We start from the raw sequence: 11,843 nt of genomic DNA, 5'->3' as shown, positions 1-11,843 counted from the left end.
TCACTTTAAAATTCCCCATCTATGCAGCCACTGCACACTTTATGTACTAACACCTTTATGACTGCAAATCCCAAATTGTGCCTTTATATTTTATTTTGTCACTTTTTTTTTTAAAGACACTCTAGTCTTAAACCATTGAAAGAATTGTGAAACAAGGCCATGAAGGACACCTAGACATTGTTATAACAAAACAGGTGGTGAAGAATTTCACTTTGTGTCTTAGTTCAGACGCTGTTTTGAAAAAGTAGTGAGGGGGCAGTGGTGCTGGAACAATTTTCAGAGTAGGGTTGCTGCCATCAATGTTACATCATTGAATTCATAGGAATTGTGAAAAATGTAAGTGTCACACACAAGAATAAGTATAGCAATGCATCATGCACATTCAGCAGGAGAGTGGTAAGGGTGTGGTATGTAGCCGGTGCTGAAGTTTACTGTCGCAAATCTATCACTTTAACCGAAAAACATTTTCCATTGAAATGGCCAAAATATTCGTAATAACATGCAGTTTCACTGATAAAATCACAGTGTACAAACGAGAAATGTCTCAAAATTGGGTTTCAGAAAATATTTATCATTTGTACATCACTAAGGGCCTGATTACGATGTTAGTCGAAAAACCTGTAGGTTTAAAGTAAGACCGCTGTATTATGATGACGGCAGTCAGAGTTTAAACTGGCTGGGGAATCTGACTCAAGGAGCCTGTTGGAAAGCCCTCATAATCTCTTAAGGATGGCGTTTCCGCCCTCGGGATTATGATGTTGGTTTCGGACAGCCAAGCGTTAATGAAAAGAGCCCCCTTCTACTAATAGGGAGTTCCTCTAGGCAGGGAAATAATACACAGTGTAAATTCCTAGGGCAACTCAGGATAAAAACAACACTTAATTATAACATTTCTATTATATGGAGAGACACAGGCAAAAAAAATATTTGAAAAATACAAAAATAGTTCTTTATTGAAAATGTTATATTTAATATATATTCAAAAAATGCAATCTTAAAACAGACCACAAGCACACCACATCCATGTCATCATTCATACGAAGCAGTCATAATGCATACATCACTGGCACTATAAACACCTGAAATGGTTGTGATTCAAAACATTATGTACATAGCCAGAAGTTGAACATTGCCATTATGATATTGATTTCAACACTTTTACTCGGTGAGCCTGAGATGCAGGCTTTTAGTTCCTAAATTCATATCTGTTTCACTGAGTGGCTGTAGCTCCAGATAATTTCCTACAAGCGTTTCGGCATGAAAATGCCTTCGTCAGGAAAAGTCACAGCAGATTCAGGCAATATCTGTAAATACAAAGAACATAAGTATGCTGTCCTTCCTGAAATCACATTGTACATGAAATATCTACACATATAATTATTGCTTTGTATTTGGTAGACCATCACCTCAGAGAAAAGCAAAAGGAAGAGCATATCACTTAAATAAATAGCCCCATGGTGCAGTGGTAAAGGAGCATGCAGAATTGAATGTGAAAATCACAGAGGTGTGATTGCATGCTACAAATACGAAAAGTGCCAAGAGAAGACCCACACAAATGGTTAAAATATCCCTATATATGTGCCCTTGCGTCATGCGATGTTCATTAAAAACATCATTACCATATACTGTGGAAACTGTCCGCCAGTACACTTAAAGAATATGCAATGTCCTACTTGAAAGGGAAATATGCCCTGGTCTTCTATGTGAAACAAAAGAAAGAATGACATTAAGATGCCTGATATTGTAATGTTTCCATGCTGTAGGCATATTTGATGTATAGTAGTATGTTTATGATTAAAGTGGACAGGGTCCACTCAAAGGCTGTCTTTGTGGTATTTTTTTAAAGCAAATTCGGTAGCCAGTTTCTTGAAACCTTCCTACATGGAACAAGAAAACATACATCTGAGTCCTGGTATATATGTAGCCTAATGACCTAAACAGGCTTCCACAAAGAGATTCCAAAAGAACAGCACAAAGACTTTTTTTTTTTTACTTTTCTTTATTGTAATATTTTTTGCAACATGTACCTCCCACCCATGAGCCACCCCCCCCCGATACGGTCATCTGTTTACTTGTCACAGATTTACAGAAAGTAAGAACAGAAAAAAAGTGAAAGAAAATGAAGAAGGAGAAAAAAGAAAAGAATGATGATGAATAACTCAAATCAAGAGAACAGAGAAACATCAAATTCAGACATATTCGGGAGTCATTGACATAAAAAAAAACATTAGATTATAATGGCATTAACTTTATATAATAAGTATAATATTCTGTTTTATAGTTCTTGATGTCGTATCCACTGTGTTAGGTGATCCCATATTTCTAGACCCTTTTTTTTCCTTTGAACTCCCTTCCTCCGATATATCGCAATCTCTAGAGTGTATGTGGCTAAGAGTCTTGCCCGCCACTGTGAAAAAGTCGGGGGATTTAGATCTAACCAACTGGATGCTAAGCATATTCTATAGACAGCCAGGGAGACATATGAACCCCTGCATTATTTTTGGCCTGATATCCCCGTCCCTTCCTAGCATAATTTTGGCTACTGTGATTTCTATGTTTGTGTTCAAGATTTCGGATAAGAATGCTGATATTTCGCATGTAAGGGGTCTGTCTTTATCACATGTGGCAAATAAGTGGACTATATCGGGCGCTGGTGTCGAGCATCTAGGGCATTGGGTACCTTTGCTTGTGCTCCATTTGGCTATCTTGTAGGGTGTGTGATATAATTGGAAGAAGGTTTTATAGTATTGGACTTGTAGTTTGGGTGACATTAAGAGTGATTGATAGAGTTGGAATGCCTTCTGAACTGACTCCTCATTCATATCTAGCTTATTTTGCCATTTATTTATATGTTTATACATGTCATCTGGTAACAAGGAGACTAGGTTGAGATATATTTCTCCTATTTTTGCGGTGATGTTTCTATTGAGGATTTCTGTTATTTGAATCCTGTGGAACTCCGCGCTTCCACCACCTTTCTTTATTAAAAAATCTCTTATTAGAAGGAATTTAAAGAAATCTCAGTTTTAAGCCGAACTCATTCTTTAATTCTTCGAATGATTTGAAGTCTGTTGATGTATAGAAACATCCACATCGTGTGATCCCCATATTCACCCATCTTTTCATATAGTTATCAAAGAAGATATCAGGTAGATTATAGTTCTGATGAAGGCTCGTACAATAAAAGTTTCAACCGACCCCGAGAAGCTTGCGTATATCTCTCCATGCGTTATATATACACCGGCTAATGTTTTGAAATGGACCTTTTTGTAGTGACAGTCAAAGGTAAGTCGCCATAGATGTTCACCCGTTTCTATACCAAGGATGAGTTCTTGTGGGGTCGGAACTTCTCCTTCTTGCGTAGGATTCAGATTTGGGGTCAATAAGATCTTGATATATTTCAGGAGTGTGGCCCACCAGTAGACCTTGGGGTTAGGGACAGCGAGTCCATCTCTTTCTTGCGGGAGCGATATATATCGGTAACCTCTGTGTGATTTTGTATGGCCCCATATAAATCAAGAAAATGTGTTGTGGAGGAGGAGCTACGCTGGCAAACAAAATGGCTGCTAAGGCTCCCGGCTCCGCCGACCTCCGTATCCCGCCACAAGATCCTGTACATTATCCTGATTTTACGCCTAGCCTCTGTGTGAATGAACTGTTCCGCACTCCGATGGTGAAATCCGGAAACTTTTATCGGCTGCTTTGACGAAGTTGCTTCGAGTTGAAGATTGTGGCCTACTCCAGCGGGGAAGCCGGGGCCTCGAGTACTTTCACAGCCGGGCTGCAGTGCAAAAACATCGGCCGGGAGACCCAGGCAGGGTCCGGTCAATCGGAGTGGAGGGTTCTTTTATGCCCGAATTTCATCGGCAATCGTTTCTATTGCTCAGCATTGATGGAGTAGTGACTTCGCTTGCTATTGACTGTGGGTGGGGGTCCCTGTCCCGCAGACCCGGTATTGGTCCCCGCCGGAGTTCGGTGGGTCGGGGTCCCTGGCCTGTGGCGTTAACCGGGTTGACCGCGGGCGCAGACAAGGACTGGTCACCCTCCGCATCTGCCCGTTCGTGATCCTGTTTGTCCCCCTCGGGGATGCCAGATTCACCGGGGGAGGTGATTGTGACTGGTGTCGGGCGTGAGACTATGGATCGAACGGTGCTTGAGCCATCACTGAGGTCAATATTGGCAGAGATTTGGGCGTTTCATTCACATGTGGTTGTCTTATTGAACAAATTGGATACACGCCTATCTGAGATGCTCCTTGTGGAATCGGACCCTGCCTCACTGTTGGACCAAAATGATTCAGAAAAGGGGGTGGTGATGAACAGAGTGTCTGAATTAAGCAGACCACTCTTACCCAGTCCAAAGATCAGGGCTTGATCCATCACCATTTTTTAGCTCACTGCACCATCCCAGCTCAGAACTTGGCTATATGCAAATTAGTCTGACCCTGGCCCAGTGCATCATGGGAACAGGGCAGACCAAACTACCAAGCCAATTCTTCACCAGAAAGGAAACAAGCTACCGGGGACCGGTTTCTGGCATTTCAGCCGTCTTCGGCCCGGCTTGCTTGAATCCTGATGGTGCAATGAGCTAGGGACTCACATCTGAGTATACCCTTCCACGCTTATGGTGGACAAAAATGATTCAGAAAAGGGGGTGGTGATGAACAGAGTCTCTGAATTAAGCAGACCACTCTTACCCAGTCCAAAGATCAGGGCTTGATCCATCACCGTTTTTTAGCTCACTGCACCATCCCAGCTCAGAACTTGGCTATATGCAAATTAGTCTGACCCTGGCCCAGTGCATCATGGGAACAGGGCAGACCAAACTACCAAGCCAATTCTTATACTGGGAAGGAAACAAGCTACCGGGGACCGGTTTCTGGCATTTCAGCCGTCTTCGGCCCGGCTTGCTTGAATAATGATGGTGCAATGAGCTAGGGACTCACATCTGAGTATACCCTTCCACGCTTATGGTGGACAAAAATGATTCAGAAAAGGGGGTGGTGATGAACAGAGTGTCTGAATTAAGCAGGCCACTCTTACCCAGTCCAAAGATCAGGGCTTGATCCATCACCGTTTTTTAGCTCACTGCACCATCCCAGCTCAGAACTTGGCTATATGCAAATTAGTCTGACCCTGGCCCAGTGCATCATGGGAACAGGGCAGACCAAACTACCAAGCCAATTCTTATACTGGGAAGGAAACAAGCTACCGGGGACCGGTTTCTGGCATTTCAGCCGTCTTCGGCCCGGCTTGCTCGAATCCTGATGGTGCAATGAGCTAGGGACTCACATCTGAGAATACCCTTCCACGCTTATGGTGTACAAAAATGATTCAGAAAAGGGGGTGGTGATGAACAGAGTGTCTGAATTAAGCAGACCACTCTTACCCAGTCCGAAGATCAGGGCTTGATCCATCACCCTTTTTTTTAGCTCACTGCACCACCCCAGCTCAGAACTTGGCTATATGCAAATTAGTCTGACCCTGGCCCAGTGCATCATGGGAACAGGGCAGACCAAACTACCAAGCCAATTCTTATACTGGGAAGGAAACAAGCTACCAGGGACCAGTTTCTGGCATTTCAGCCGTCTTCGGCCCGGCTTGCTTGAATCCTGATGGTGCAATGAGCTAGGGACTCACATCTGAGTATACCCTTCCACGCTTATGGTGGACAAAAATGATTCAGAAAAGGGGGTGGTGATGAACAGAGTGTCTGAATTAAGCAGGCCACTCTTACCCAGTCCAAAGATCAGGGCTTGATCCATCACCGTTTTTAAGCTCACTGCACCATCCCAGCTCAGAACTTGGCTATATGCAAATTAGTCTGACCCTGGCCCAGTGCATCATGGGAACAGGGCAGACCAAACTACCAAGCCAATTCTTATACTGGGAAGGAAACAAGCTACCGGGGACCGGTTTCTGGCATTTCAGCCGTCTTCGGCCTGGCTTGCTTGAATCCTGATGGTGCAATGAGCTAGGGACTCACATCTGAGTATACCCTTCCACGCTTATGGTGGACAAAAATGATTCAGAAAAGGGGGTGGTGATGAACAGAGTGTCTGAATTAAGCAGACCACTCGTACCCAGTCCAAAGATCAGGGCTTGATCCATCACCGTTTTTTAGCTCACTGCACCATCCCAGCTCATAACTTGGCTATATGCAAATTAGTCTGACCCTGGCCCAGTGCATCATGGGAACAGGGCAGACCAAACTACCAAGCCAATTTTTATACTGGGAAGGAAACAAGCTACCGGGGACCGGTTTCTGGCATTTCAGCCGTCTTCGGCCCGGCTTGCTTGAATCCTGATGGTGCAATGAGATAGGGACTCACATCTGAGTATACCCTTCCACGCTTATGGTGGACAAAAATGATTCAGAAAAGGGGGTGGTGATGAACAGAGTGTCTGAATTAAGCAGACCACTCTTACCCAGTCCAAAGATCAGGGCTTGATCCATCACCGTTTTTTAGCTCACTGCACCATCCCAGCTCAGAACTTGGCTATATGCAAATTAGTCTGACCCTGGCCCAGTGCATCATGGGAACAGGGCAGACCAAACTACCAAGCCAATTCTTATACTGGGAAGGAAACAAGCTATCGGGGACCGGTTTCTGGCATTTCAGCCGTCTTCGGCCCGGCTTGCTTGAATCCTGATGGTGCAATGAGCTAGGGACTCACATCTGAGTATACCCTTCCACGCTACTGTTGGACCAGCAATCTGCAGCCATTCAAGCCGCGGCCATTTTGACTCCGTGAGAGGACCCCGTGAGGAAGCAAGTATTGAAACCATTGGATGGTGCCCTGGAGGACGGTGTTCCCGAGGTCGTGATTGTACCGCCGAACCTTCCATCACTATCGACTTTGGGGGTATCGAAAGGCGTTCCCCTCCCGGAGACTTTTGTTGTGGACTTTTCTTTAATCTTGTGTTCGTCTTCTCCTTTCTAGGTGACTTTACGACTCCGGGGTAAGATACATTGGGACTGTCCACCTAGGAGAGAGAGTTTTTCTGCGTCTGAAGTTCTTGTGGACTCACTGTCTACGAGTTGCCACGGATTGATTCTTGATGACTTCCTTCTCCTCTATGACTCCTTTGTGTGCCTTTCGGTCTTGCTAGGGGGGGTTTGTGTGCTCGTTCGGAAGGGTCAAGGTTAATATCAATTAGATTGAGACGGTTTGGAGTGGCTTTTACGGGTGTTCGACCTGCAACTGTTTGATTTACGAGGCTGGGCGGTGTATCACGGTGCCCCCAAATTTCTCCTATAAGGGTTGTCATACATTGGTCTTTTTGCGATGGGGGGTGGCTGTTTCTGGCGGGGGGACTAAGGGGGCTGGGAGCCCATACGGATAAGCCCTCCTCCATTCTTTTTCTTACTTTTAGGGTTTTAGTTATTTGGGGCGACAGGCCCGCTGCTAGTGGGGTTAGGCTGCAACCATCCACAGGGGTGCAGGGTAGGGGTTGGTGGGGGGGTTTATTTTGCCTTTTTTTATTTCTATGGGCTTTTTCTTCCTTCCCTTTTTCTTCCTTACAGGATCAGTATAGATTGCGAATCATTCGGATTTTTATCGTGTACTTGTATTTAGTGCTCATGCTTCTTACGTTATCCTGATTCCCGGGTGGGCAGGCCCTGAGAACTGGCTCTTAACATAGAATGTATATTGTATTGTTGTTTACACCGATCCATATGCTTTGGCGCCAAAGTTCCATTATAGCTGTTTCTACGTGCATATCATGTCTCTTGACCTGTCCCCCGTATTCTTCGGTTTGATTGTATGGCACCTGATCCGTTTCTTTAGATAATATAAAATAAAACCTCTGTCTCATCCTGTGACTTAGTTGTTCGTTCTAATACAAGTTCTATCCTGGATTGCTGCCGGACCTCAGGGTTGTCAGCTGATGAGCTGTGTCGTACCATGATATAGTGGGTCTTAATTTTGTTTAGCGGCCGGCCCCTGCGGTTGTAGGCCCATGCTTGTATTTTTATTGAATGCTACAATAAAGGTTTTCCAAAAAAAAAGAAAGAAAAAAATGTGTTGTTTATTGCCTTGAATATGTGTTGATCAAAGTTTAGGCAGATAGTGCGGAAAAAATACAAAAATTTCGGGAGATAAATCATTTTGATCACATTGCATCTGCCTATTAGGGTTAGATGGAGGTTGTCTAATTTGCTAAGATTTCGTGTTGTTTCTTTCAAGAGTGGGTCTATATTGATCTTGACTAATTCGTCTAGATTCAATGTGATTTTTACGCCTAGATATACAGCGTTCCTGAAGATCCTTTCATTTCTGTAATTAATTTTTTTATTGATAATTATCTGCGTTTTACCCTGATTTAGTTTATATCCTGAGATCGCGCCAAAGAGGGAAGCCTCTTTTTCCATCATTTTGATGGCCACATGAGGATCACTGGTAACGATCGCGATATCATCCGCGTATGCTAGAGTCTTTGTTAATCCATTTGATGTCTTAATAGACAATATATCCTGATTAGTCTCCAGTTTGCGGATGAACGGATCGATAAATATCGCGAACAATAACGGGGATAGTCACATCTATCTTATTTGACAGTCCGCCATTTATCATAACGACTGCTTCTGGGTTATGGTACAATCTACGTGCAGCGTTAATGAATCGATCTCCGATCCCACTCTTTGACATGGCCGTCCATAGATATTGCCAGGAGACCCTATCGAACGCCTTCTCTGCGTCCAAGAGTATAAGCGCATTAGGGTCTCCTGCGACTTCCTCTATGTCAAAGAGTGTGATGACCCTTTGTACGTGATCCGTCGTGGATCTGCCGGGGATGAATCCATGTTGTCGGGCTGATATGATCTTGTGAATAATCGGAGCAAGTCGACAGGCTAACAATTTGGCGTAAATTTTTGAGTCACAATTGATTAGGGTGATTGGGTGATAGGATCCCAGTTTAGTTGGATCTTTGTTTTTTTTTGAAACACTACAATTTTAGCCCGTGCCCATGATTTTGGTGGTTCCCCCCTTGGAATACTTCGGTCATTAAGTCAGTTAGCACATTCTTTAGTGACTTATAAAATCTGATATAGAATTCGGCGGGTATTCCATCCAGTCCAGCTGCCTTCCCTGTTGATGGACAGCAGAATTTCCAACCACTGCGGTGTGGTCGCTAAATTAGCTTGGTTGGTGTATGACAATTGAGGTGCCGTTACCTGCTCTCAATCAATCAATCAAAGCATGTGTATAGCGCGCTACTCACCCGTAGGGTCTCAAGGCGCTGGGGGAAGGGGGTCCGCTACCGCTCGAACAGCCAGGTCTTGAGTTGCTTCCTGAAGGAGAGGTGGGCTTGGGTCAGGCGGAGGTGGATGGGGAGGGAGTTCCACGTCTTGGCAGCCAGGTAGGAGAAGGATCTTCCTCCCGTTGTGACTCTTCAGATGCGGGGGACGGCGGCGAGGGCGTGGATGGTCGATCGCAGTTGGCGGGTGGGAGTGTAGAAGGTCCGGCGGTTGTTGAGGTATCTTGGGCCTTGGTTGTGGAGAGCTTTGTGTGCGTGGGTGAGGAGTCGGAACGTGATTCTCTTGTTGACGGGGAGCCAGTGCAGGTTTCTCAGGTGTTCAGAGATGTGGCTGTGTCGGGGGATGTCCAGGATGAGGCGTGCAAAGGCATTCTGGATGCGTTGGAGTCTCTTCTGAAGTTTGGCTGTGGTTCCGGCATAGAGGGCGTTGCCATAGTCCAGGCGGCTGGTGACGAGGGCCTGGGTGACCGTCTTCTTGGTTTCTGTGGGGATCCACCGGAAGATCTTACGTAGCATGCGGAGGATGTTGAAGCATGACGAGGAGACGGCGTTGACTTGTCTGGTCATGGAGAGGGAGGAGTCCAGAATGAAGCCCAGGTTGCGTGCGTGGTCTGTCGGTTTGGGTGCGTTGCCTAGGGCAGGGGGCCACCAGGAGTCGTCCCAGGCGGAGGGCGAAGATCCCAGGATGAGGACTTCCGTCTTGTCTGAGTTCAGTTTCAGGCGGCTGTTCATCATCCACTCAGCTACGTCTTTCATCCCTTGTTGTAGGTTGGTTCTGGCAGTGGTGGGGTCGTTGGTGAGGGAGAGGATCAGCTGGGTGTCGTCGGCGTAGGAGATGATGTTGAGGTTGTGTTGGCGTGCGATGGCCGCAAGGGAGCTCATGTAGATGTTGAACAGCGTGGGGCTGAGTGAGGATCCTTGGGGTACGCCGCAGATGACCTCCGTGGCCTCGGATCTGAACGGGGGGAGGCGGACGCTCTGGGTTCTTCCGGCGAGGAAGGAGATGATCCACTCGAGTGCCTTCTCTTGGATCCCGATGTTGCTGAGGCGTTGTACTATGGTGCAGTGGCAGACCCCGTTGTGCCTCTAAATATATGTCAATAAGTTCTTGGTCTTTATTGGTTTCTTTATATAGAGCTTGGTAATATTTTTGAAATTCTGATCTGATCTCCTACGGGTCTTGCTTGAGAACGTTGTTACAGTCTTTAATCTCTTTAATTATGTTAGCCATGTTTTCTTGTCTCATGCGAGTGGCGAGGTGGTACCCTATTTGCTCGCTTAGTTCGTATACTTTTTCTTTTTGGATCGTGGCTTTACAAATTGCTTTTTCTGCAAATATCTCCGTTAATCTATTTTTTTGCGATGGCAATCTTTTGTGATGCCGTTTCTATGTTTATACCCCCTTCAGTAGCTCTTACAAGATCCCCCTCGGCCTCTGTCAGTTTCCCCTGTAATTCGGCTATCTTTTGTTTGGCAGCTTTGTTATTCCTTATTGAGAAGCGCAGCGTTTCACCCCTGATACCAGCTTTTAATGTGTCCCACACTACGTCTAGGGGTGCGCTCCCCAGGTTATTTGCCAAAAATTCAGGTATCCATTTCTCAATAAGATGTCAATATTTCTCGTTTAACAGTAGCGCCCAAAGACTTTTAAAGGCTAACAGCCAAAGGCAGTTCAAACTGTGATAGGCACCATCATTTAGATAGAAAAAACGGACTCTTTAAGGTAAAGGAGATTAGAGCTAATGTGAGGTGACAACTGAACAATTAACGCAAAAATACCATTAAGTCGAAGAGAAACACGGGTTAAAGCTACTGAATTACAACAGCTAGAAATGACAAACAAAATCACGATGCATAAAATGGAATTCAGCGTGGCAATGAGATGGAATACTATGCGGTGCGATAAAGGCTATGTATGAGTATAAACCAGGACTTACCATTGTGTCTATCCTGATAATTAAGGTCTCTGACTCGGGCTCCTACAATGAGGTAATCGATACGCCTCGAGTCAACCACGTCGAATGTTGGTAGATGCAACATGCATGGTATAGGAAGACGGATAATTTGATGCAACCGCAACGCTTGGAAATGGTTTAGAAATAGTCAGATGGCAGTCATGTGACAAATCACATGTTTGATTCCAAAGCTGGTTGGTTTACGTGGCGGCCATGATGTAAGTGTAGGTTTACCAAGGTAAAACCAGCAGTGGGTGACATAAAACCAAATAAAGACCAATAAAGACCAAATGTACAGATGTATGTATGCAGATAATTGTGGTATAGACCTAGAGCAAAGTTGTTGATGTTCTACTTCCTATTCAGGACCAGCAAAGCAACGATTGCGCAGTCTTGTCTAAATAGTCTGAACCCGTCATGTTACTTCTAGAGATATAATAAAACTACATGGCTACTGTAACGGTGTATGAAGACTCTAAATGAATCACAGGTATAAAGCCAAAAAAAAAAAGGAACTGTGCAAGAACTTTTGGGCCTTATGATGAAATACAGAAAATGAATGGTCGAAATGAATAATAGGTATAAAGCCAAAAGAGAACAGCGCAGGAACTTTTATGCCAATCC

General features: G+C 44.8%; 1 long non-coding RNA gene across 1 annotated transcript in view; it reads right to left on the bottom strand.

Annotated features, from left to right (window-relative positions):
* Window positions 1-924: 924 nt before the first annotated feature.
* Window positions 925-11,843, bottom strand: part of LOC147749183 (uncharacterized) — a 28,703-nt gene continuing 17,784 nt past the window's right edge. The window contains exon 2 of the long non-coding RNA XR_015299744.1: window positions 925-1,304. This is a non-coding gene — a long non-coding RNA (uncharacterized LOC147749183). The remainder of the gene's footprint in view (window positions 1,305-11,843) is intronic.

The sequence above is a fragment of the Lissotriton vulgaris genome, chromosome 1_1 (assembly GCF_964263255.1).
Source record: "Lissotriton vulgaris chromosome 1_1, aLisVul1.2, whole genome shotgun sequence".
NCBI lineage: Eukaryota > Metazoa > Chordata > Amphibia > Caudata > Salamandridae > Lissotriton > Lissotriton vulgaris.
The sequence above is the reverse complement of the archived record's forward strand: the minus strand, read 5'-3'. Positions and strand labels throughout refer to the sequence as shown.